Here is a 25,774-nt window from a genome sequence, read left to right as displayed (position 1 = left end):
TCGCGCCGCCTCCGGTGTGTCCCGGCACCGGGGGGGGGGGGTCGGGATTCCTCGCCTTGGATCCGCCAAACCCAACGACACTGCTCGGCTCGGACCCGCACAAAACGGCTGTCACCTCGCCCTCCCCTAACCCCTCGCCTGTCTCCTTACTGCCCCTTTCTGTCCTGGCACATCGGGACCAAGCACGGTGCTTTCACAGAATCAGTTAGGTTGAAAAAGACCTCAGGGATCATCGGGTCCAACCTGTGACTGAGCACCACTATGCCAGCTATTAGACCATGGCACTCCATGCCGCATCCAGTCTTTCCTTAAACACTTCCAGGGACGGTAACTCCACCACCTCCCTGGGCTGCCCATTCCAATGTCTAATCACTCTTTCTATGAAGAAACTCCTCCTGACGTCCGACTTAAACCTCCCCTGGCACAGCTTAAGGCTGTGTCCCCTCCATACTGCCTGTCCTCTCCTTTCTCCTTACTGCCCCTTTCTTTCGTAGCATGTCGGGGCCAAAGCGCTTTCCTTCCGCACAAGGTGGATCGGGAGCACATCCACAGCGCTGCACCAAGCGCCAAGATACTCCCCTTAGTGCCCAGCCACGCAGTGTGCCAGGTGAAGGAGGCCAGGGAGGATGCCAGCTGACACTGAGATGGGACATGGAAACAGGAGACACTGACTGTGCATTGGAAAGATCTGATAGTGAAGCCACCTGCTACCTGGAAAAGATATTTGAGAAGCAGCAAATGTAGGTGCTGCCACAGGGGAGGCAAATTCCCGAACCCAGGTTATTTGCGTCCTATGTTTAGTCAGGCCTGGTAAAAATTATGTTTCCTCTGCTGGGGATTTAGTGTGAGTGTTCACAAGAGACATGGCAGGACTGAGCATGAGGGAGATGGATGCACGCTGTAAGAAACTCCCCACACAGAGGGCACTTGATGACTCTTCAGTTCTTATGATGATGACCTACAAAAAGTCTGCTTGCCCCACTGGATTCATGCTTTCCTACACATGCATCCTGATGCGTTCCTCTTATGTGTTTAAGATAGGGAGGGGTGTTGCAAATTCCCAAACCTAAAGGTTTGCAAACCATCAGTCATGCTGCTCTGCTGCTAGATCTCATTTCTTTGTCACAGCTGTTGCCTGTTTTAGTAGCTGGATTCCCAAGGAAATAAAGCTCATATGAGCACAAAGGCGGAGTGCTCACAGCCTTTGTGTGTGGGTGTGCGTGTGTGCCTGTCCTTCCTCCCCACCCTTAATAATTTTTTAATCTGTTGGTCAATTGGTCGATCTGATTTGACAGAGGGAAAGAGCCTCCAGGAGTGATTATAAACATCCTGAGTAGGGAAAAAAAATTTGGGTGGAACTTGCACCTTGCTAGAAACCAGATAATCCCAGCTGTGAGATGCAAATGCTTCAGAATCCAGAGTTAGCAGAGCCCAGCCTTTGGGAGCTCAGAAAGAGCAGGGACACCAGTCCTGGCTCAGGCCTTTGTGTTTAACAAATAAACAAATACAGCTTTTAGCAAACTTGAATACCAGGTGAACCTGTCAACAGATTCAGGAGGACAATAAACCACCTAAGTCAGATAGTAGAGGAGTAAAGCTTTGACAGTGAGCTTTAAACAGTTTCAAGGCAGCCAAGCAGGAGTTGCTAAAACCTGGTATTTCCAAACACTGAGAACACATGACTGTCATGCAGCATTCAAAATTATTCAGAAGCGTAACATAAAACCTCCCTCCAATTTCCTAATCTGAGAAAACAGATTTCAATCACACTTGAAAAGCAGAGGACAAAGAGGATCCCAGCAGAACTTCCTCAGGCCTGATCTGCATATTGAGTTGTGCAACAGCTTGATTGCTGCTCCACCAGCTGCACAGGAGTTTTCTGCTTTCTGTGTAGCAAAATCAGGACATGAAGTGATTTGTGTCGGTGTTATCACTGCACACATTCAGGCATAGCCTTTTGTTTTAGAAGATGTACAAAACCGCTTTTGGAAAGGCAGACTTTTTTTTTTTCTGTTCTTTTAATTGTGCTATTTCCCTATTCTTGGCAGCTCTTTGGACAAAAAGCAGAGTTGTTTTGGTTATGTTGATGTTGCAGGAGAGTGGAAAGAGCACTGGCATTTGAATGTTTCCCAGCAGTGGAGAATTTTCAGCCAATTTTAGGGAGTGGAGGTTTGGTCTTTCACTGATTTCTGTTGGTCCAGTGACACTTTACACATGCACAGAGATACTCAACAACTTACTTGATATCCTTGAGATGTTGTAAATAAGAACTGGTTGGGGTTTTTTTCCTGATACAATCTGTTTAAATGTGGCAGTGTTAAACCACTTTGGCAACAGGTTATTTGCAATATTTTTCCCTTTCTTCTAGTTGATAATTAAAAACCTTCTTCCTTCCCCTTCCAGTTATGTGTTTTTTACTCCTGAAGACAATGACACCTGCACCTCCACAAGTGTGAAGGTGGAATGGCAACATTTTGAGGGACTAAATGATAACAGAAAGGAGGTGCAAGGATTTAGAGTATGGCAAAATCCCCACACAAACTAACAACAAACCAACAAGGTTTTCTCAGAGATTTAAGGTCACGCTGAGATGTTGCACACAAGTTGCATTTGACTGTTCTCCAGATCCTATGACAAGGTTGGTAACTCAGCCTTCACATGGAAAAAAAGTGGTTTTTAAGAATCACAGTGGTGAGGACAGAGCATGAGAGGGCAGACCAGGTATGATCTGTGCCTTTCTGAGTGGGCAAACTAATTGAAAACAACCACTGTAGGGGGTTGGAACTTCATTCATTTTATTCCTCATGTCTGCCCCTTCAGGCAATGACCTACTTTAGTCACACTCCTACGCAATGTTCTTCAGTGAGACTTTTGGTCTGCTGCACTACTGTCAGCAGAGACCACCTTGAAACGGCACTCAAGGGAGTGGAGAATGAATCTTTTGTTCTCTGGAAAAGCCCAAGTCTAACACTGACTCAGCTGAACTTGGTGAAGTGCAGACAGAGGAGTGGTGCTGGGTCCAACTCAAGGACCCCACTAGTGAAGCTGCTTCAACACCTACAGCTTCAGGTAATGGAGCTGAACAGAGGTAACACCCAAGTGATTTGTCAGACACATGAAATCACCATAACTTTCTGCCCTCAGTCGTTTCAATATAACTCTGTGCAAACTGTTTAAGATCCCTGGGTTCCCTGGCAGCGTCACAGGATGCTCTTCATTCCCCTGTATGACCTGTATAGCTTTGGAGACAAATGTGATCTTTATGGTGCCCTCCCATGTTTAAATAACCAGCCTGGGAATGTCTCCTGAAGTTTCTGCTAAAGCAGTAGCACTATGGATAGTTAGAGCTGGAATTATCTCTGCTTATCCTTTTGGTTTTCATTTTATCTCATGACATGACGTACTCTTAGAGCAAGGTTGTGAGGTTGCCTTGGAGATGTAGGGCTTAGCCACAGGGCTCTCTATCAGACCAAAACGTTCACATTAGCCAGTGTAACTGAGAGTGCTTTCAACAAACAATTGAGTGGAGTGAAGTGAAGTGACAAAAAGCTTACGAAATGGTCACAGGGGAATTGCATAAACTGGGGTCAGATGTTCAATTTGAGACTGTTATATGACCGAGGAGTTTTGCAGCTGGCTGACGAAAGGAAGAGAGAGGTCAGCTGGTCTCTAGTTGTTATAACAACAACCTGTTATGTTTCTCAGGCAACAGAGATGCCCATAGTAGTGGCAGGAGGGATCGGGAGGATGATTTCCTTTTTTCCTGGAATAATGTTTGAAAGCTGTGAATATTTTTCTGCTGGTCGAATTTGGGATTGGAATCTTAAAAGTGGCAGGATCCAAATGCTAATACACCATGGTGCAACCTTTGAGTGGATCAGCAGTAAGACTTTGGGAATGCACTGTGGAATTAGCTGACTTGTAAATAAGCCACTGGAAAAGAGGACAGAGAGAACTTACAGGTTTGCTGCAACATCCAGTTCGGAAAAAAATAAAGGAACCAAACTATGCATTGCCTTTATTCCTAATGTTTAGTTTATATCTTCCAAGGGAAAACTGGCAAATGACTGGCTATGAATAATGTACCCATGGGGAATGTTTGTTTTTAAACATGAACAGTTAGTGCCTGGCTTATGTCTGGGTGGGTGTGCTGCCTATTTCATAAAGATTTAGTTCTACTGAGGCAACCACATGAAAGAATTGCTTTGGAGAAATTCAAGGTGAGAATATCTTTATTTTACATCACACCAACACCCCTAATGCAATAGAACTGAACTGCAGAGATTAACCTTTCTCCTTCATCTCTCCCGTACCCCTCTCTGTGTCTGAGCCCCTTGCAAATTCTAACTGAAATGATATGATCCTTTGTATTTCTAGCTGCTCCAGACTGGCTTGTTCTATTAAACACTGGGCTTTTCTGCCATAGTGGTAGGACAGAGAAAAGGTCTAAAGTTATAGTGTCTTGTAGTTTTGGAAAAGATGCTGGTAGAGTATGAACTGCAAACAAAAAAACGCCTAAAACATTTCCTTCAGCTATGGGAGTCAGAAAAGTGAGGGAGCCTGAAGGTGTGGCTCTCATCAAAAACGGTAAATCCTATCATGTAACAGCAGAACTTGCCTGCCAACTTGCCTTTTTTTTTTTTTTTTTTTTTTTTTAATGCACATGTAAATCTCTCATCTGAACCATATGAACCTTGGGGAGTCTCAGGTGCTCTTTGGTTCCTACAGCACTCAGTACCCCCTGGACCCCTGCAGTGCCAAATGCATATCCTCCTTCACTCTCTTGGTCCTCTCCAGTGCTGCAGTTTGGAGGTAATGGCTCTTGGCAAAAGAACTAATCTGATTCATCTGCAGTTAACCCTCTGTAAGAAAGAGTCTGAGAATGGTCTTTGTGTCTTCATCTGAGAGAGGCAAAATATTACATTATATATGGAAAACCCTTATTCATGCCAATGTAAATCAGGAATAATTCTCTTTAAATTGGGTGCCATTGAGATGACTATCAAGTCTTGAGAATTCCCAATGTGCAGAATATTTTATGCTGCGGTATAGGTAGGGCCAAAAAAACACAGCAAGACTCAGGTAGTTCGAGAAATGCTTTCCTAACAATTCCCACCAAAAAGTTCTGTTAAAAAAGCAGTTAAGGTTGCTTTAGGGCAAAACACACCCACACAAGAAATGACAGGTTAGGGGAACCTTCTTTGCATAAGCTATCGTGCGCAGCTCATATTAACCACTCCCAGCGACAGACTCCAAACCCCAACAAGAAGCTCCCCTTGTTCTGCAAGATAAAGAAACAAACCCATCCCTCCTACAATGCTTTGCTACATTGCAAAGCCTTCTGGCTTCTGCAGCACTAACGTTAGTGGCTGGTGCATGTGGGGAGGCTGCGCTGATTGTAGGGGGGAAAAGGAGATTAACAAGTCCCCTCTGAGCATAGATTTTGCTGGTACTGCTGGTCTCAGGGACCTTCTGTGACTTTGTCAGACTCTGTTTTCTCTGTGGTTGGCCAGTTGGCCACTCCAATTAGCAGACCCCTATCACAATGCAGAGCTGAAGAGCCACCTGTTGCTTTTTATTAGACTGGAGAATGAGCTATTTGATATATTCAAACCAGAACAAATCTGGTTCCTTTGCTGAAAAAATAGCTACATCTGTTTGTATGTAGCTAGCTACATACAAATACCTAGTAGCAGGTATTTGTATGGGGCTTCTTTGTATGTGATTTAGTCCCAGCTGGGCCAGAAGAGATTTTCTGTAAAAGGTGTGTTGTCACCCAACATTATGGGGATCATTATGGGTCTGCTAATTGGAGCGGCCAACTGGCCAACCTGGGTACAATGATGATGGCACTAAGTTGTAGTTGCAACTAAAGCTTTATTTTTTTAAACAGAAGTTTATGATCAGCATAGCATAAAATTTTGCGACCAGAACAGGATCTTTATAATCAGAATCAGCATAGCACCATTTTCTGAGTAGCACAGCATGAAGTTTGTATCAAAGGTTAGCTTCTGGTTACTGTTGCCTAACAGACTGCAGAGGAAAAGACTCCAGGCCAATTTAGTGTAGAAGAGCAGGTCCTCTAATTAGAGTCCGTAGGCCTAGAAGAATACATACCATGCACAAACTCAGACAGTGGCTCTATGATTTTATAATAAGGTCCATCAATCCCAGATCTGTCCACCCCTGGTTCTGCCCTGTTCTGCCCCTCGACACTCCCCTTTGGGACCCCTTCTTCCTCATCCTCATCTTCTTCAAAGCACATACAGTCCTTGGAGTTCCTCCAGAGTTCTGGGCTTGAAGGTCGCTGTATCTGTGTGATATCTTCTAGTCCAGGCCTTTGGGTGTTTTTCTGCAATTCTACCTTGAAAAGAAGACTAAAAAAGCTAACGGAATTTTAGAGAGATTGATATGGAATGGGATAGTAGGGTTGGGTATGTGTAAACATTATGCTACAGAGTAAGGGATATAATACAGCTACATTAAAATCTACATTCACTACACATCTACTTCTAAAATCTACAAAAGTTAAAAAAACCCAGAAATCTCTGAGGCATCATTCCTAATCACCTAGACCCTCTGCAGAATGGGTCAGTCTTAATTGTTCGCTTGCAGTATCCATGATAATCATAATATAGAATAAAAACATATATAAGAATATGAGTCACTCACTCAAATGTTGGAGGAAACAGATGATAGTAGAGGTGCCCCTGGCCACTGGGAGATAATGGGTTTTGCTTTCCAGCAGAAGTTGTTGGTCCAAGACCCACTTAGATGTTGTAACTGTGATCTGTGTTCTGCCACACTTGCCTGTTCTGTGATGGTGTTATCACAACCTGGCTGGCTGGATGCCTGGGACCTTGAGGGCTGGTAAGGAGGGGAGAAATCAGTCTGGTGCCCAGGAACCTTGAGGCTGATAGGGATAGGGAGAAGAGTTCTGTCCGGTGCACAGGACCTTCCAGGCCTGATGAGGAAGGGAAAGGGGACTGATACATGACCAACTAGGTCACAGAGAATGGCCATTTGCCTTTTGAATTGGCAGTAGTTAAGCTAACCATATTATGTGAGGAGTCAAGAGCAGGAGGTACCAGTTACAGATTTGTAGTGAAGAAGCCTTTGCTTCAAATTGTGTTGGTGGTCCTCCATCAACCTTCCTACATAGCTTTTACCCTCCCACATGTAGGGGCGTTTTTCATCCAAGTTTCTTCTGCTCCACAGGGTCACAACGACCAGTACTTACAGGTTTCACCTTGTTATTTAAATGCTATTACAGAGTTAGTTCTGCCTTTGTGTACCTGGAGTGTTCTAGGAACAAGGTCTTGGCATTGCACTAATAGGCTTTATCTGCTGCCCCTGTGCTACAGGGGGTTTATGAGTCTTCTCATACTCTGCAGAAAGGTAATCTTTGTTGCTCCAGGCACAGAAACCAGAATCTTGGTCGGAGACCAGCTGGGTCTCAGGGGAGGGTCCTCATGCAGCCCCTATACAGAGATGCATCAAAACAAAGAATTAAAGACAAGTAGATGAAGTATAGTAGTATTACAGACCTTTTCCCATTCAAAATGAGCTGGACATGACTTTGTCAAGAGTATTAGTCTAATAATGTAATTTGAGGTAATGGATGATGACCTTGAAGGTGCTGAGGACTGAAAACCTCCTCACTGAAACTTCCAGTGCTGTGACTTGGACATAGTCTGTTACTTGAGCAGGTGCCTCTGAAATTCAGGCCCTGCTCTTCCTGACTGCTGTGCTCTATGATCAGCTCTGCCCTGGAAAACTGAAATCATAGTAGAACTGTGCTCATTACAGACTGACCATTTTATAGTTCTGTGACAGTGCAAAGGTCCCAGAGAGTGAACTAATAAAGGTTTGATATGCATTTATAACCTCACATTTAAAAAGTCAGCATGAAGTTTTTATTTTCTATCCTCCAGGAAAATCTATTTATTCCAACAAATCCCAGAGAATGAATACTTGTTTAGAAAACTGTAATAACTGAAACATTAATCCAAATTCCTTTTAAACGTTATATGCCTCTGTTAATGGTTTCTAAATTTACCATGGGCTATGTAAGTGTAACGCGCAACATAGGATAAGCTTGGAGCATGGGTCTTTTGAGGATATCTATACATAACATGCACATCTTTACTCACTGGTCTAAGAATATGATATCAAAATGGGTGGAATAATTTCTTTGTTTCCATGACAAGTATATCCCATGTGGAAGTCATCAGCATCAAGAGTAAACTTCCCTGTAAGCTCTTGAGCCACTGTTATTAAATATACATTTCACATACACCTGTACAAGTTGAAGTTTTGGAAGAACATGTCCATTCCCCAGAAATCAAAGTGCTTTCAGTGCAGATGCCTGCGGGGGGACAGTGATCATAAAGCAGTCAGAGAGCCAAAGGAATGCGGAGATTTCAGAGCCTGCGTGATTACCCACAGCTGTACAAACAGTACAGTGGAGAAAACAGATTGACCTTGGCCATGTTTTGAGAGTGCCAGATAACCAGGTCCTTCAACAAGCCCTATTTCAACATGAAGAGGAAAGAAGAGACAGTGAGGAACACAAGGAAACACAGCTATGACTAAAGCAGCAACATCGCAAGCCAGCAACTTTAACAGGGACTGGTCTGGGAAAAAACTGGTTGGTGATGACAGACATCTGCCTTATGTACCTGGCAGTGTGAGAAGTGGATTAGACTAGATGTGTGACAGCAGTATCTCAAGTACAAGTAGACAGCACACTTCAAGACATGAATGACTGTGCTTTGACCATCCCATAAATACCCATGACAGAGAAATTTTAGTCAGTTTGCAGTAATTTCAAAATGGAATTCCAAAAGCAGAGAGTCTTCCAGTGTATTTCTAAATCCACAGGGCAGTGGCTATCTTTTCCAGCTTATTAGTGCCTGGATTGAACTGTGTAGAAAGAACTTTTAGGGGGTCCATACTAGCAAATAATTGCAGTGTTCATCTCACCGACCTCCCCTTCACCCTTTCAAATAGGTATTTTCTTTGCTGTTTCCTCACATGTCTAGGGAACACACCCTCCAACACTTGCATAAGTGCAAACACTATCACTGGGCTGGCCATCAGCATCCCCTCTAGCTCTTATCTTGGTCTGTGTCCCATTAGGATTGTTAAGTTACATGCTTAACCTCAAGGAATCTCCCTCCCCTCCCTGTGTGGATAAAACACAGTGGATCACCTACTGGTAGAGAGCTCACTAGATGCTGGGCTCATAACTGACAGAAGCGTGATGCAGGATCAAAGACAGAAGTTAACTTCCTCCAGAATACCCCATAACTCAGAGCAGGTTGTGGGGATGATCCTCAGGATGGTTGTAGGAAACAGCTTGAGGATTGAAGGAAGCCTTATCTTTGCTGAGCTGGAAATCTGAGCGTTACACAATACTTGTTTTTCTCACCTTGTGAGTTCTGCCCTTGCAATGTGCAAATCCTCAAGCATTGATGTGTTCACTGTCATCCAGCATCTTGGTAATTAGAGAATAAATAAGAGGTATTTGGAGAACTTGTGAAGATCACTATAAAGAACATTACTGTAGCTATGAAATTACAAGCGTTCAGTAAACTAGAAAACAAAAACACAGTAAGGGCAGGGAGGAGATGGAAAGGGATCAGAAGGTGAAGGTCACATGAAGGTGACTATTCTGTCACTTAGTCACTGTTGGAGAAGTTTCCTCCGAGCACAGGCAGTATGAAAGTGTTTCCCTGTTAAGGCTTCACCTATAGCTGCTGCCAGCTTGGCAGGGAAAGCAACTCTCCGATGAAAACAAATTCCTGTGTTCCCATGACATTGAGTTGCTCCTGCAACACTGCAGCTGTCAAAAAACTTGAGTGACTCCAAGGAGAAACACTTCATATACCCTGCCTGTTTTGCTCTCCCTTTTCAAACACTAATTTTATATTCCACAGTCAGCCAAGCAGCTCTTTACAAATTTTACAACCCATTCTCTCAAGAGCCTGAAGGCACAGTGCACAACCTGAGAACTAAAGCATAAAATACATGAAAACACATAAAGCTTTACAGACCTGAATAAGGTCAGTGAATCTGCCTACACCTTCATGAGCAAGCACTCACCTGACTGGTAAGCTAAGAGTTAAAAATAGACCATGTTAAAAGCTATGAAAGCACAAGTAGGCATAGAGTATTATTTAGATCTGTCACACAAAAATCCCACATCTGATTTATGAGAAAGTGTATGGAACAGGTCCTCACCAGATTATCTGCCAACTGCATATCAAGAGCTTTAGAGAAAAAATTCAGAGGAATGACTAACTACAAACTGTATGTAATGAGTATCTGGGAAATAGGATAAGATGCAAGATGGGTCTTTCAAAACCACATCATGCCAAACTAAGCAATTATGGTTTTTTAGATGTGATTAACTCAGTGTCTTTGGTAGAAGAAACATGGTAGATCTCACCTATTGGACTCCAGTAAAGCATTTGGTTCAGTGACATAACTTAGGCGATTAAAAAGCAAACTGGAGAAGATGGAGATTAGAAGGCAAACAAAGCAGTGAGGAACTGCCTTAAGGGAAGAATGCTGGGATGAGGGGGTTCCACAGAGACTAGTCTTAGGATTTTCAATATTTTTACTGACAGTTTAGATACTAAAAAACCCCAGGGTTGTTGTGAAACATGACTGATATGTGATGAAATCTGTCAACAATGGACAGCTGGAGGGTGTTGCTGGTACGCAAAAAGTTATGGATATAACAGAGATCATTCAGAGATTAAATTATACAGATGGAGCTAAATGGTGTAGTAAAAATCAGACAGAAAAGAGGTGTAAATGGTGCTAATAGCATTGTGAAAAAGGCACTGGAGAAACTTAATCTAGAATATTGTATACAATTCCAGTTAGATCTATTTTCAGAAAGCACTCAAACTGGAACAGGTGCTGTAAAGACATGTCCAGGAAAATTACAGAGAATAAACAGCCTGTCCTGTAAGACACTGGAAAAACTTCTGCAAAGCAAAGCAAAGGATGAGAGAGCTTATGTTTTATCTCCACAAACACCATGGGGGGACAGGACAGAAAAAGACAAACTTGAAGGGCAATCTGATTCAAAAATATTTGATTGCAAACTGGCCATTAACAGACCAAGTCCTGAAATTAGGAGGAAAGTTGCTAATTACCAGAGGCATGACCAAAAAAGCTTCCCACAGAGGAAGACAGCAGCAAATGTTGCTGCTTTTTGATGAGATCTCTTTAGTTTCCAAAGAACCTCTACCACATGGCTGCCTGCAGTGTCCCAGGCGAGGCTCAGTGCTCCAAGGGATCAATTCCCATCTCTGACCCTGCTCCTGTTCTCACAGCAGCTTCTGCTGGTGTCCCAGGAAGGTGTTCCTGAACTCTGGTCTTACACAAGCAGGTGTCTCACCAGTTGCACAAACTGGGAGGCAAATCTTTGAACCTCTGTGTCCCAGCCCTCAAGGAAGGTTGCTCCTTTTTCTCACAGTGGTGGAAAATACAAAATCCTCTTCTATTTCTCCACCTGCCAATTTTGCAGAGGCATTATTCATTTTAATCTTAGGCAGCAGTTAAAACAGCTCATTTCTCCAGTCCAGCTGCTTCCTCCGCCAAGGCAACAGGAAATAAGCCGGCTCTTTGGTGGGTACGTTGCTGAGCCCCCGTGCAGCATTTCTGCCCCTGCCCCTTCACTGCTCACTGCCCCTGTGCCAGCAATCCAGCATGCCGAGCTCTTGGCTGTGGAAGCACAAGTGTCGGTGGGGACCTACCTGAGCAAGCACTAGGTCTGTCCAAAACACACGTGCCAGTGCAGTAGTGAGGAAGGTGCACACAGGCTCCCGGGGAGAGGAGGAAGGGGAAGTACCAAGCAATTGTTGATTGTCCATGTTATGACTGCACATCCATAGAGCCTGCCACCTTTCTCACTAGGGGAAAGAAATGTGTATTTTGAAAGGTTTAACATTGTCTTTTCTGGACCCTACTATTTTAAAAACAGTATGTTTTTATGACTACAGCGGACAGTCAGGTGCATAACAACACAAAAGTGCTCTTTTGTATTTTGAACTGCAAAGCCTTCTTCTTGGAAGGAACAGGTGAGAGTGTGGGTCAGCCAACAGGACTGTAAGCTCTGTCAATTGTGCCAATACATCTGGAGCATCTCAGACCTCCCAAACCATTGATTATCTCTTGGGGACTGGCTTTCTACATACATTCATAGTGACGCAGACTTTCACCTCCACTGCTCTGACATGACCCTCCTTCCCAAGCTCGAGGCTGACCACCAGGAAAATGCCCTTTGTCACTTTGTCATTGCTGGCCATGCCAGGTTTACTGAAATACCTGCATTTTTTTTTTAAGCGTTGTACTGGTCTTGCAATAACTGGAACTTCTCCAAATACTTCTTGAAGCCAGCCTCTCTCTGCTCTCTCTTCATGCTGGCAGGGGCTTTCTGTGGTCAGAAAGGAAAGAGTGGGTAGCTTCAGGGTGTCCCTGGTATCCCAGGAAAGCAGTATCGGCTGGGAAGGTTAAAGGTGACTTTTCCTTTGCACATGTTGTCATCAAAGAAGTTCGCTGAAGTTGTCCACTAGTGCAGCTCACATGAATGTAAGAACTGCTGGCACCCAGGAGTCCCCTGGATTTTGGGAAGTGGATATGTCCAGTTTTCATAGAAAGCATTACTAGGGAACACACTGTGAACAAACTTGTGGAAGGGAGGGGATTTGGGACAGGGCTGAGTTTTAAATTCTCTGTTAGCACTGTGAAATCCTGGCCTGAGCCCAAGGCTCCTCAAAACTGTCCAATACCTATTCCAATGGTGATAGCATTTGGAGATAAACCTGTTCCTTTGCAAAAGGGACAGACAATTGTCCCAATAAATAGTTCAGGAGTCTATCTTTAGAACAGAGCTCCAGCTCATAGAGAGAAGAGTTGCTATTTCACCCACTCCTTTATATGTTTGCCCTGATGTCCCAGTCTGGCTGACCTTTCAATAGTGTAAAACCTCTGGGGGATACTTTCATCCTGGTGTAAATCAGGATAGCTTAGAGGTTGGCATCACAGGAGGTTCTTATCTCATGGGAACTATACCAGTACAACCTTCCTCTGGAGCACAGCTCTGGGCAGGAGATAACAGATCTGCTGTACATGGTGACTACTGCTGACTGTGGCTGTCCCCCCGCAGCAGAAGCCCTGAGACAATCACTTAGAATTTCTCCCTTCCCTTCCCTTCCCTAAGAGTGGCCCCAAACAACTGCCAGTATCTTCCCTTCAGGCAGCATTTCTGCCATCCTGTTCCCTCAACACAGCCAGTAAGGAGGTGAGGAGCATAGCTCTCTTTAGTGTTCTGTGGTCGAGAGAGAGGGAGGTGCCTGCAGAAAGCAATTAATCCCTCCTAAAATCTTAACCACCTCTTTCTCTGAAGAAGTGCCTGGCACAACTGTGCTCCTGACTTAGATGCTTCATTTAGACACCTAAAATGAGGTGGGGATAAATCTGCACCCTTCTGCTTCTCAGACATGATGTTTCACAAGCAGAAGTGTCGTAATTCTCCTCCTGCTTGTTGCTCTCAGCCGCTAGTGTTAGGTAGGATGTTAGATAAATTACGTCCTCCCACACTCTGGCAGAGCTCTTTCCCCCAGTTGGCACAAGTGGTAACTTTCATCTTGCTACACCAGATATTCAACGTCAAGTAGTGCAAAGGGTGCATATTTTCATATCTGACTGTGATCAATAACACAGTTCCTATCTATGGCAGCAACTGCCCACAACTCTGAGGGTTTGTATTTTATGTTACGGTTGTCAAAATGGCTATCTTTTGTAATCAATAGCGTGAGAGTCTTTCTCAGGAAGATTTTGCATTGCATGATCAACAGCAACAGTTCAAGCCAACTTGATGAAAGGGACAGTTAATCCCAAAGAGCCAAGTCACTGGAATGTGCCCTGCTCTGGAAGGGCATCACTCAGCTACGTGCGTACAGTTGGATATGGCTGGTGCAGCTGAAGCTGGTAGTTAGCCAGCAGAGGTTTGGGGGTTGATTGGGGGTTTTTTCCTTCTTCTTTTTTTTCTTTTCTTTTTTTTTTTTTTTTTTTTTTTTTTTTTTTTTTTTTTTTTTTTTTTTTTTTTTTTTTTTTTTTTTTTTTTTTTTTTTTTTTTTTTTTTTTTTTTTTTTTTTTTTTTTTTTTTTTTTGTTTAATAAGAAAAACATCCACAGTTGTTCCACAGGAAAAGAACAAGTAATTTACAGTACGGAATATATGCCGTTGTCCTTGTTTCCTTCTTGTTTACTTTCACCTTCTGCTAATGTAATTTGGGTGACAAGATTTTTCCAAATACCAAATTAGGATTAACAGTAGTTGGGTGCAACAGATGAAGGGGAATAACCACCAGGCTTTTAACAAATCAGTAACACGTGCATAGGGTAGATACTGAAATACATAAACTCGGCACTGTTTTACAAAAGCAGGCAAAAGCATAGCCACACAGGTAGAGTCCTACAGCTGCAGGGTGTCTGTGCTTCACTTTCCACTCTCCCCTTCCACTGGAGGCAGCTGCTACTGAGCTGTGACAGCTGAGCTGCATGTGAAGCAACTCCTAAACCACTGAAGTTTTCAACCTTACACGTTAAAACAAACTCTCCTTCACCCAAGCAGGTGGGTGAAAAGAAGCCCAAGGCATGATTCTTCATGGAGGTAAAACACCTCAGGTGACCCAGCCCGTGGTGCTTGAGCAGGGTCACTTCCACATAGGAATGGCAGTAGTTTACACATGTTTTTGCCCAAATGCACATGCCTACGCACTGCCCAGTGCAGTGAGGGACACACTCTGAGTCACATTCAGAGCCAACTAATGGTCTGAGCTGACCACAAGTGAAACACCTGCCAGAAGCCAGCCTGGGAAATGGGCTCTCCTTGCCATTGGTCCTGCGGAGCTACACACACCCTGGCAATGGAACAGCATTGCAAACCTAGGATGAAACAGCAATGAGACTCAAAGCTAAAACCATGTGAAACTGCATGGGTTGGCCATATCACCTATGGTGTCTGAGCATCACTCAGCTGCAAGCAAAACTTCTGACCAACAAGTGCAAAGGCCTGAATTAAATTAGTTTTAATTTGTTACTGTTCTCTAAGGTGACGTCCAGTCGCTGACTGTAGGCACTTCCCTAGGCTGCTGCAATATAAAGTAAAACGGATCAGTGTTAATCATAAATGAAGGTACCAAAACATGCCAGTCCCTTGTGTGGTACTTGGTAGAGCGGACCCAGGGAATGGTGCATTTTAGGGCACCTGGTTGGGTCTGACCAGCCAAAGACATTTCTCTGGGCTCCCCAGCTGAAGTGGGAAAGATGACTTTTGCCACATGAAGGAAAAAAGACCAGAATTGGAACTGGCTTACACTCAAGAGGACATGGAAATGGTCAAACTGTTACAGGGAGCTGGCAGAAGATCATGGAGAGGTGGGCATGCTGTCCTAAGAGTTGGGTATGCTGTCCTAACACCATTGCAGGAGGGTGACATAGCAGAGGTGGGAGCAAGGCAGTAGTTTGTACCCTCCCATTCCAACTTCCCGAGGACTGTTGTAGCTAAAATACCTAGCAAAGCCACCACCATTCCAGCTGCTTAGTTTGCCAATGGTGACATCCAAACATGACTGACGTTAGCATTCCGTGTCTTGCTGCCTCAATACCCAGAAACAGCTTCGTTTCTCCTGGTGGAGGGAAAATGGTACTTTTATTTCTCTGTCAGGCTTAGAAAAGCAAGCACATAGCAGAGCAGATAGGAGAGCCTGGATAGTCCTCAGAAAGGGAGAAGTGCCCAGGCTGAGTGTGGGGCTGGGTGCCCAGGATGTCCCCAAGCCATCCATTCACAGGTAACCTGGCATGCCCCCTTAAGAGGCCACCTGAGCCCTGGATGGAAACCAAACTATGGGACTGGGAAGTCATGTAGCTGAGAGGGATTTATATGGCTGTACCCTACGTGCTGTAAGCTTCCACTGCTTACGTGCTGGGAGGGAGTGAGCTCCTCCTGCCCGGGACACGGCTGCCTCAGCCCTGGGCTGCGTTGCTGCCCAGCTCGCACCTCGGCCCCACTTGGATTCACACACGCCACACAATGCCTTCACACAGATATATTTATCAAGCTAAAAAAAGTTCTGGTTAACTGTTGTGCTGACTGTGAGGCCTAGCTGCAAAAAGCGGCAACTAGGAGCTGTAAAAATCTCATAAGCCTCGTAAGGAGGACAGCACGCTGGTGGCAGGTTGTATACTTACTGGAGTGGCAGAATTCCTGCAACAATACAGAAATGATTCATTGTCACTGCATAGTCCCTCCCCAACCATAAAAAAATATTTTACTTTTTACATATTTCCTGGAATATGTGATTTTACACTCCTGTTATGAAAGGAAATCTAGTCCAGTGGGACAAAGTCATTCTTGAAATAACTTTCAATGAATTCAAGAGTTACAACTGGACTGACTTTGGTGTAGTAAGTCCTCTGGATATTGGTGGCTGCTGCAGTCATGTTTTTGTAGGCAGTCTGGATCTACTAGTTTTCCTAGTATAATAATTGCAGTAGGAGCTGTAATGTTTTGTAAGCACACTCATTTGTACTGGCAAAATCCCTACTTTGGATGATAGAGAGTTGGCTTACACTGCTAAATTTCTTCCAGTTTTTATTTGGAATTGCTCTTCTATCATGAAATGTCTTTATGCTGCCCTCATAATAGGTGCATATGATTACTTCTGCATTGTTAAAACAGTACCCTTTTCTAGCACAGACAAGGTAAAATGTCTAAAATCTTTTGTTTTGTATAATAAAAATATTAGAATATGGTTGGGGAAGACAGAAACTACTATCTTAAGACAAAAATAGATTTGTGCCCTAGAATAGCCTGCAAGGCAAATTCTGTGTGACAATAAGAGGCCAGAATTCACCAAAATAATCTAGAATGTTTTCTTTTGTTATTTTTATCAGGGTTGGGATCCTCATTTCCTAAGAAATCTGTATAAACATCTGCATGAACTCATAGCCTATATATGTCTATTTTCCTTTCTAAAATCTGAGTTAATCTCGTTTGCAGCATGCAGAGAAATTGAGCAGTACACGAATACCACTTAATGTCATCCCCATTTAGAAATGCAGTAGCACTGCAGTATCACTGCCTGGCCAGCCCAAGGGGCAGCTGGACACCCGCAGCCTTGCCATTGCCAGATGGCTGCAGATAGTCTGAGGAGCTTTCAGGAAGCAGATGTTCCCTGGCGCATCTCCTGAAAGTGAAAGGCAGCATTATAGAGAGGACAAAGTTGCAGGGATAAAATCTAAGTATGGGGCAACGTGGAGCATGTCCTTGAAGGTGGGATTTCACCTTGTATTTTGTCATGGAAAGAATGGAGATAGGCTTGAAAGGCTTTGAAAGCAAAGACAAGCAGCTGAGTTCAATGGTTTAAAATTAGGGGAAACTCAGTCTGTGCTTGTTGAGAACAGCTTTGCAGAATTTCCACATGTATGGCATACACCTAAGAAAAACTGCAGATCAGTTCCATACTGTTCCTTAAAATAAGCCCCAGAGATAACTCACACATCTCAGCAACAACAGGAGAGCTGATGAAGGAGGAAGAGTCTATGTGGGATCTACCAGGGAAGAAGGGGCTCTGGGGTACCTGAATTTGCAGATTGCTTCTGAGTGGCCCAACATGGATTATACTAATGAAAGTCAAGTTCTTCGTTCTAGAGGCTCCCCTTAAAAACCTGTTTCTTGAGGCAACTTGGAGATCACAGCAATCAGGCTTCTGATAGGAGGAATTTGCTCTGGGGGTGGCAATACATCTACTCTGGCACCCTGCAGCTGCCTTTCCCCAGGGCTCCTCACTTTCCTGCCCATCACAGGGGTGGTGCATATCCTTGATGAGACATCAGCGGGGCCTTGGGACACCAGGAAAGGTAGTGCTGGAAACAAACAGCCACTGCCAGCGATTCAGTGGCCTGTGGCTCTTTTGCAGTGAGACCTGAGGGGTGCACTCCTTCCTGCTGCAACCTGGGGCACAGCAAAGTCGCTCCACCCACTGTGTGTGTCTGCAAAGAAGTCCATGTGCATGTACAGAGTAATACCATCAGCCACAGTATAAATGGACTTGCATAAATTGGGTTGAGTACTTCTCCAACTGAGATAAGGAGATCAGTGGAAAGGGGTGACAAAACAGCAAGTAAAGATAACAACTTTTGCAGCAGCCCTGTAAATATGTATGCAGACACAAATGTTTATATATCTCACAGCCAGAGAAAGGATGTTGCAGCAATCAAGGTGTAAGAGAAGGAGAGTCTGGCACAATTTTGGTTGTGAGACTAGCTAAAAAAAAAAGACCATATCCTATATCCAAAAACAGTCTGCAAAACTAAAAATAGCATGGAAATATCACAGTTTAAAAAGAGATCAAAAATGAAGCCTATAAAGATTGTAAGTCATATGAGATACAGCGTGAACTTTATGGCTTATAAAAGGTGGTGATGGAAATTAAATTATGCTAATTCACACAACCTAGTTTCAATCTCCAGTCACCTGAGCCAAAACAAGCAGACAGCTTTATTTACTGTTTTTTTTCATTTTTCCTGGGATGTACAAACTGAAGGTCCTGCATGCCAGACCTCCCATGCTTTTCATATACAGACCATGTTTCTTGCTTGCACAGGCCTCTCTCTTCTGCCCGCACCTTAAGCACATGCTGTGATGGCTACCTCAAAAAATGCCCGGAGGACTGAAAATGGGAGAAGCAAGAAGTTGTCTGTGTCTGGAGGAGCAGGCCATGTGTGAACCCTGCTGCCTTCTGCAGGTCAAACATGTGCCTTGGGCAAGCAGGCTTTTGCAAAGAATTTCATGTGCCACTTTGTCTTGCCAGTGGGCTAGGATGCCCATCAAATGAGGCTGGTGTCCTCGCCTTGAGCAGGCAGCTGCCAAGCTACCCACAGAGCAGCAATCTGTCTATGAACAGGGACCAGCAGCTCACGCAGGCAGCTGTCTGGCAAATTTTGGCACCACCAAGGGTGTAGCCAGCTCCCTGGTGCATTTCAGACCTTAGTTGTAGACTCAGTATCCTTAGATAAGCATATATCCTGCTAAGGTACTCTAATCTTTCATCTGATTTAACCCTCCATCCCTGATCAGGGGTATTAAGAGTTTAATTCTGCATTTGTAACAGGACCCAGATAGACAAAGACCTTAAGGTGAAAGGACAAGGTAAGCAGAGGGGTTACAGCAGAGGCTGATCCTTGTCCCATCCAGGGGACAGCACAGAGCCCTGTCATTTGGTCTGTGTGTTGCTGCAAGCACTGGACACGAGCTGACTCAGCACAGTTTGGCCAGCCCCCACATGAGCACACAGTGCTCAGCCCTGGGAGGGGACAAGGGCAGCCACAGGAGGAGCAGGCATGCCGCTGGGGCAGCTGCAGCACCTCCTGGGGTGGCATGTGGAGAGGAAGGAAGGGAACAGCTATTCTCAAAGCCCTGCTTAGGCAGTCATAGCCTGTACACAGCCATATGGACACAGGCTGAAGATTCAAGTCTTCTTCCAGCTGTTGTAGAAGTGTCAGTACCCCAGTCGAATCTCACTCTGGCTGTTACCATTCTCCTCGTAACCACTACTACCCTCTCACATTTGTAAGCAAAACTAGTTGCATGTGTTCCCTTGGACCTCAAGAATCAAAGTGATCCACGCTGACTCAGGCAGCTGAAACACAAGGTCTGCCTGTATTTAGTTCAACGCCAGTAAATAGGTCAAGGAAAGCTGGCAGGGGGGGTGTGTGTGCCTGAGTGCTGGGTGAGCGGTAATCTCTTCAGCCAACAGACCTGGAGTTTAAAGATTGACTTACGCACCTCTGGTGATTAGTCCCATGCACCCAGAAGCTGACTTTGGCCTGTTGTGTTCAGTGCAAGCTATACCAAGAGGGCAAGTCTGGTCAGAGGAACTCCAGATGTGACCAAAACTTTTTCATTTCCACATGGTCCTTGGCTGCCTCTTCCCTGCCTTGGTAGTCATGGAGAAGGTTGCACGGTCTGCCCCGGTGGGCAAGCAGAGTCACACTGCCCTGCCCATGCTGCCTGGGGCACAGTCCCTCCCTGATAGAACGGCAGGATGTGAAAGCAGGGGGTGCAGATGGTCCCGGCCAGGCAGAGTGCACTCCTCTGCCTCAGCAGGACAAGACAGCGATGCTGCTGAGCTGCCTCCTTACAACAGCAATTTTCATGCCCCTAGTTGCTTGCAGCTAGGGAGAAATTGTTTTGGTGCTGCTTTAAACACTCAGATCTTGACTACTGGGCCCTGGCAATGGTCTCCTCATACATGTAATACATGTCCTGTGATGTAGATGGGTTCGGGGTTGAGTTCATAAGAGCACAGAATTTGCAAGTTCTCACCCATTCCTTCCTTCTCAAGCACTCTCAAACCAACATGCCGCAGACAAACCACTTCCTTGCAAGCGTCCGCTACCACATTTTATGTAATTCAGAACTGCAAAATCACTTTCTCCAGGTACCTTACTGGGCATCAGTGTGAGATACTCTGACAAGGGATCTGAAGAGACCTGGTGTTGACTTCTCTATAAAAGCAAGAACCTTATTCTCTCTAAATAAGATAATTATCAAGGGGGTGTTTGTGCCCGTTCTTGTTTTTGGGGACTCTCCTTTCCCTTTGCTGCCATGACTCATAAAACTCGTTAAACCAGAGTATGCCTAGCAGGAGAACATTTAATTACACAGCAGTTGCAGGGTAGTGATGGAATTTATGTTTGACAGGCTGACGGCAAGATGGCTTTATCTACAAAGCTGTTTAGATGCCAGTATAGCAAATGCCATCCATAGGGCTGGGCAAGCCATACCATGTATCAAATCAGCAAGGAGGAAGGTAAAATATGTGCCAGGAAGGGGCTCAAGAAACTAGTGATTTGCATAAGCAGCCTGAAAACGTGCCTGTCATCACCGTGTCTGGAGAAATGTGTGGAAACATTATCTGGTAAACCAACAGCTTTGCACTGCACAGTGACCTAGATAGGAAATACGATGCAAGCAGGGGGAAGGTGAGACTGTGCACTGTTGTAACACATAGAACAGGTTATTTGCTGCTGCTTTTATCTGGCTATAAGAGTTTAATAGTCAATAAACCACTTGAAAACAAGTTCTGGCCTCTCCCTTCCTTCTCAGGCACTCACACAGCAACACAGTATACAGCAAGACCAATTTATGAAAAATGCATTTCAATACTTAAAAAAATATTAATGAAATATTCTGAAAACCACTGTACACATCTCAGCTATGTGTACACCACTTCAAGAGTACAGCCTTAAACTGTCTATGAAGGGGCTCAGAGGGATTACACCAACACTGGAGTGACCACTCATCCTGTGTGTGTAAACAGGTTTGTTTACATGAAGAAAACTCTCTTTCCACTCTGGCCTTTGAGATTGCAGTAGACAATTAGTAGACGACTCATAGACGATTCAGTTGAAGTGGGCTAGGATAGGCAAGGATGATTGTGCTCACTGGAATAAAAAAGCAAAGGGAAGTGTTTCAGAGCTAATGCATGCCACTGTTTGAAATCCCCTTCCACTTGTATATTTTGTCACGATTACTTAGAAACCAAGCATGACCAAGTGATTTGTCATCAGTTTTGGTTCTGTGAGGTTTCTTTTCCTTGTAATTTACCTTATAATTAGCACATTGTATCATTCATCTTTTCCTGTCTAAGATCTGATTTTAAATTGCTACCATAAAACCTTAGCATGCTGAAAGCAGTAAGTACTATTTTGGCACGAAAAACACATCTCCCTCACCTTTAAAGAGATTGCAACTGGATGACACTTTCAGGAAGGCAGAGGAATGATAACCTTGTAGAGCATTGGCTTGGTGTTGTTATTTTATTATTTCTACATTATTTTTATTATCAACAAAATAAAAATTTCTCTTAACTCTGAAACTCTGCTGGCAGGAATAAAAAACATTTAAAGATTGCCTACCAAAGGTCTTTGAGGTCAAATAATAACTTATCTATAGACCAATGTGTTCAATATGCAGTCTGTGAGAAGGAAAATGGTTTGCTCTCATTTTTCATTTTTCTGTAGGCAGAATATTGTCTCCCAATAGCCTTGTTGACTCCAAATTACTGTGCTTAGCCAAAGTTAAGCCTCTTCTTTATATTTTCAGGATTTTTTACCCCAAAAGTAGTCAAACAAGTAGTGGAGTATTCCTCTTTCAAATGTATAGTAAACAAGATGTTAATCTTACCATGACACTGAGCTATCAGAAGTCAGAGTGAAATTTTCCTTTTTCCATCCCATTTTTTAAAGTTATTTCTTTTGAAAGTAATACATGAAACTTGACTCCAACACATTTCCTGCCCACACATTTAAACTGTAGCCAAATCTTGGAAAATACACAGTAGCTAAATTTTGGAAGACAATGCTTTTCAATCTGCCATCACAATCAAGGGATGTACAAGAATGAAAATGGAGAGTGTTAGGACAGATTCTTCTAGGTTCTGCAACAGTCAGATGGTTTTATTCTATATTTACATACTTTTTAGAAACAAAATTCCAAGTGTTTTGCTCTTGGGACTTAGTCCAGAGTTATGTTTGTGATCACTCTGTCACATATTATCTCACTCATGACAGTCCATCAGAGCGATTAAATAATTACAGCATGTATTTCACTTATCCCAGTGAAATCATTTCTTCATTGGTAGTGGAGAGTGAAAGATCACCTCTCCAGGAGTGTTTCTTGACGGACTGAGGCAGGTATCTTTCTTTGTCATTTGCGGCTGACAGTCACTGTGGCTGCCTTTTCCACACCGCTGGCAGTAGTTTCTGCACAACATCTAAGGGAATTTCTCCCTGCACACATATTTTTGGGAAGAGCCTTACACCTTTATTTTTCTCCTCTCAAGCTGTCCTCGGACCTCATCTCACATTCACGGAGATCCTGTTCCCTTTCCTGGTCCCACCACATTGCTCCATAACTCTCTGCCTCCATCGGAGCTCAGCACTCCCCCGCAGAACAACATTGCAAAACCTCCTCAGGGATGAAGACCTCCTCTATTTATAGAGCACTGAGGCCAGATGAAAGTTTCCAGAGAGTTTTCTGGAAGAGCTCCCATTTAGCTGTTCTGAAGGCTTACAAAGGGAAATGAGGTTGCACCTTGCTTCGGAGCTTTACCTCGCATTTAGCAAGCAATAAACCTTTGCAGTATAGTATGTAGTGCACCAGGCAAGCATTTGATGGTATACATTGGCATTTATAAACCTCTGAGGAAGTTTTCTTCCTGACATGTCTTGTCCACATCTGGACTACAAATGCAAAACCAGAAGTTTGGGGCAGATTCTCTAACATGAACCCATATTCTCAATTGATTTTTTGTCACAGGTCTGCAATTCAAGACTATTTTGAGATAATGGAGAGGAAGAAGTGTTTTAGTGTTGTGTTGCAGTTTTTTCTTAGAAGATTGAGGCCGATGTTTTAAAATCAAAAATAAGGTTCCACTAGCAAATGCACTGCTGAGTGTTGCTCCACAAAGATATGATTCAGCATTTCATTTACTCATGCCACAAATAAAATACAGAATATTTCTTAAACTAGTGGAGAAATGCTCACCGTAGCTAAAGTAAGGGAGGAGTCAGGCTGGATACACAGAGTGGGCACATCCACAGATGCAAGTCTCTGTGTGTATATGAGCTAGCCATGTTTGGCCTTTCACACTGGTAAGAGAAAAGCAGCAAGCCCTGGACTGCTTTTGCCCACAGCACACGGCTTTTATTGGAGGACGTGTTTGCACAAAGGGAGGAGCGTTGCCTCCCATACGAATTTCAACAACCATTTGCATCATTTGGTAAATAGGTGAGGACAGTCTCTGTCTATTGTCTGCCTATCCCCTCCAGTTTAAACTCCATCACACAGTGAGGAAGCTCTAATCAGAGGAATCCTTTTTAGGAATCTGCTTTTTAATGAAAACTCATGAACATGGTCCCACCATTACCAACAGTCTGAGCATACACACACAACCCCCAAAACAAACAAATGAACAAACACCACAACAAACCTTAAAAAACAAACAAACAAAAAAAAGAGAACAGTTCCAGGAAGAAAATATAAGTCTAATGAAATAGTACGGAAAAAAGTGAAATCCACCTCCTGACAAGATAAGCATAATCATTTTCCATTGCACTGTGAGTGAAGAATGTGCAAATCGCTTGTTGACCTGTTTTTTGCTTCTGCATAAAAACGAAAAGCCGTTTCTTCTACTACCAATAAATGCCACCTAATCTCTAGGTCACTAATTAGCTAACTGGGTGAGCAAGGAACAGGTTCAGGGGTAGCAATTCTAACAGTGACAAACTGATGCAGCAGGATAGCAAGGCTCGGACACAACCCAGCCCTAATTACAGCTCTGTAGCACATGCTATCTCTTCAAGCCCAAACCAAAGATGTTAATAACACAAATTCAGCTGTGTGCTTGCACAAACTCCTGGTAATTTTAATTCTCCAGCATCTAATAGTTAGGTACTGCTTTGTAAAAGCTCTCCATCGTACAATTCCAACATTATGTTTCAGCGGATTCATTAACAGCATTGTGTCGTCTGAATGCCCATTGAAAGAGATAAATCGAATAGTGCCAGTTTAGATCATGCAGTGGGAAGGTGACAATTTTTCATAATAATATAGGAATATAAATTACTGTATAGCCACTACTAGCATTCCTGGTTCAGTAAATATTTGTGCTTGGTATAAGATGCTTGGGATGTGCTTTAAAACATGATGAAATATCTTACTCTGATATAAGTCTAAGAGTATTTACACAGAGGATTGTGTTTGTTAGCATAGGAAGAAGACACAGAACACCATCATAATGAGTGTGTATCAACATCACAATCTTTAATACCATATTTTTTCAGTTCTAAAATATCAAGAACTATTTTAATCAACAGCCAGAACCTTTCAACTACTGCAACCTGAAAAGAAAAACAAACAAACAAAAACTTACAAAATCTGAGTCCCTGGCATGCGGTTCACACCATCAGTAGCTTGAACACCTCTCCTTACATCCTGAGATAGCAGAGGCAGCTGATGCTAGTCATTATCCTGGCTTGACACAGAATATCCAGTACTGTGGATCTGCTGATTCTCTCAATGCAGTTTCAAAATGAAAAGCTTCTTTTCACTCGGGGAAAAAGTAGAAATGGGTCAAGTTACCTCATATGAAGTAAATAAGAGCGAAGTTACGTGACATGACTGAGTCAGCTTAACGTTCTGACTTGGGTGGTCCTGCTTTTCCCTCCCTGACTCCTGGCCCTGCTGGTCCACACCCTCTCTTGCACCACATCAAACCACTTGGAAAGCCAATCCAACTTGTTAATCCAACAGAAAACTATTCTCTTGAAATGACTCACCAAAGGGCTTGATAAGAGTGGTGCCAAGGAGCGAGGCTCTGGAGGGAGCAGAACCACCCCTTCTGGTGGGCAGCAACTCAACACTGTGTCTTAAATCTAGCCACTGCAACCAAAGAAGCATTGCAGGGCATAAGAGGAAGGCAAACAGAAGAGCATGGAGTCTCAGGCACAAAGCCTGTGTCTTTGGAAGGATGGAAACACAAGAATAGACATCCCAAAGCCCTTGGGATGGGGTAGACACTAAGGAGGGCACTGGCAGCATTGCATCCTGGTATGCATCAGAGGGGAGCACAGGAACACACAGGCACTATAATGGCAGAAGGAGGAATGAGGAGTGACAGAGA

The 25,774-nt window shown here is 43.8% G+C and overlaps 1 protein-coding gene across 1 annotated transcript in view; it reads right to left on the bottom strand.

Annotated features, from left to right (window-relative positions):
• Positions 1–25,339, bottom strand: part of TSNAX (translin associated factor X) — a 52,860-nt gene extending 27,521 nt beyond the window's left edge. The window contains exon 1 of the mRNA XM_027897721.1: positions 25,025–25,339. The gene's annotated coding sequence lies outside the window, so the exon portion shown is untranslated. The remainder of the gene's footprint in view (positions 1–25,024) is intronic.
• Positions 25,340–25,774: the final 435 nt, after the last annotated feature.

The sequence above is a fragment of the Empidonax traillii genome, unplaced genomic scaffold, assembly GCF_003031625.1.
Source record: "Empidonax traillii isolate 1590-97213 ecotype Southwest subspecies unplaced genomic scaffold, ASM303162v1 scaffold556:size416722, whole genome shotgun sequence".
In the NCBI taxonomy this organism is placed as follows: domain Eukaryota; kingdom Metazoa; phylum Chordata; class Aves; order Passeriformes; family Tyrannidae; genus Empidonax; species Empidonax traillii.
Note: the sequence above shows the minus strand (reverse complement) of the source record. Positions and strands in the feature narration are given on the sequence as shown.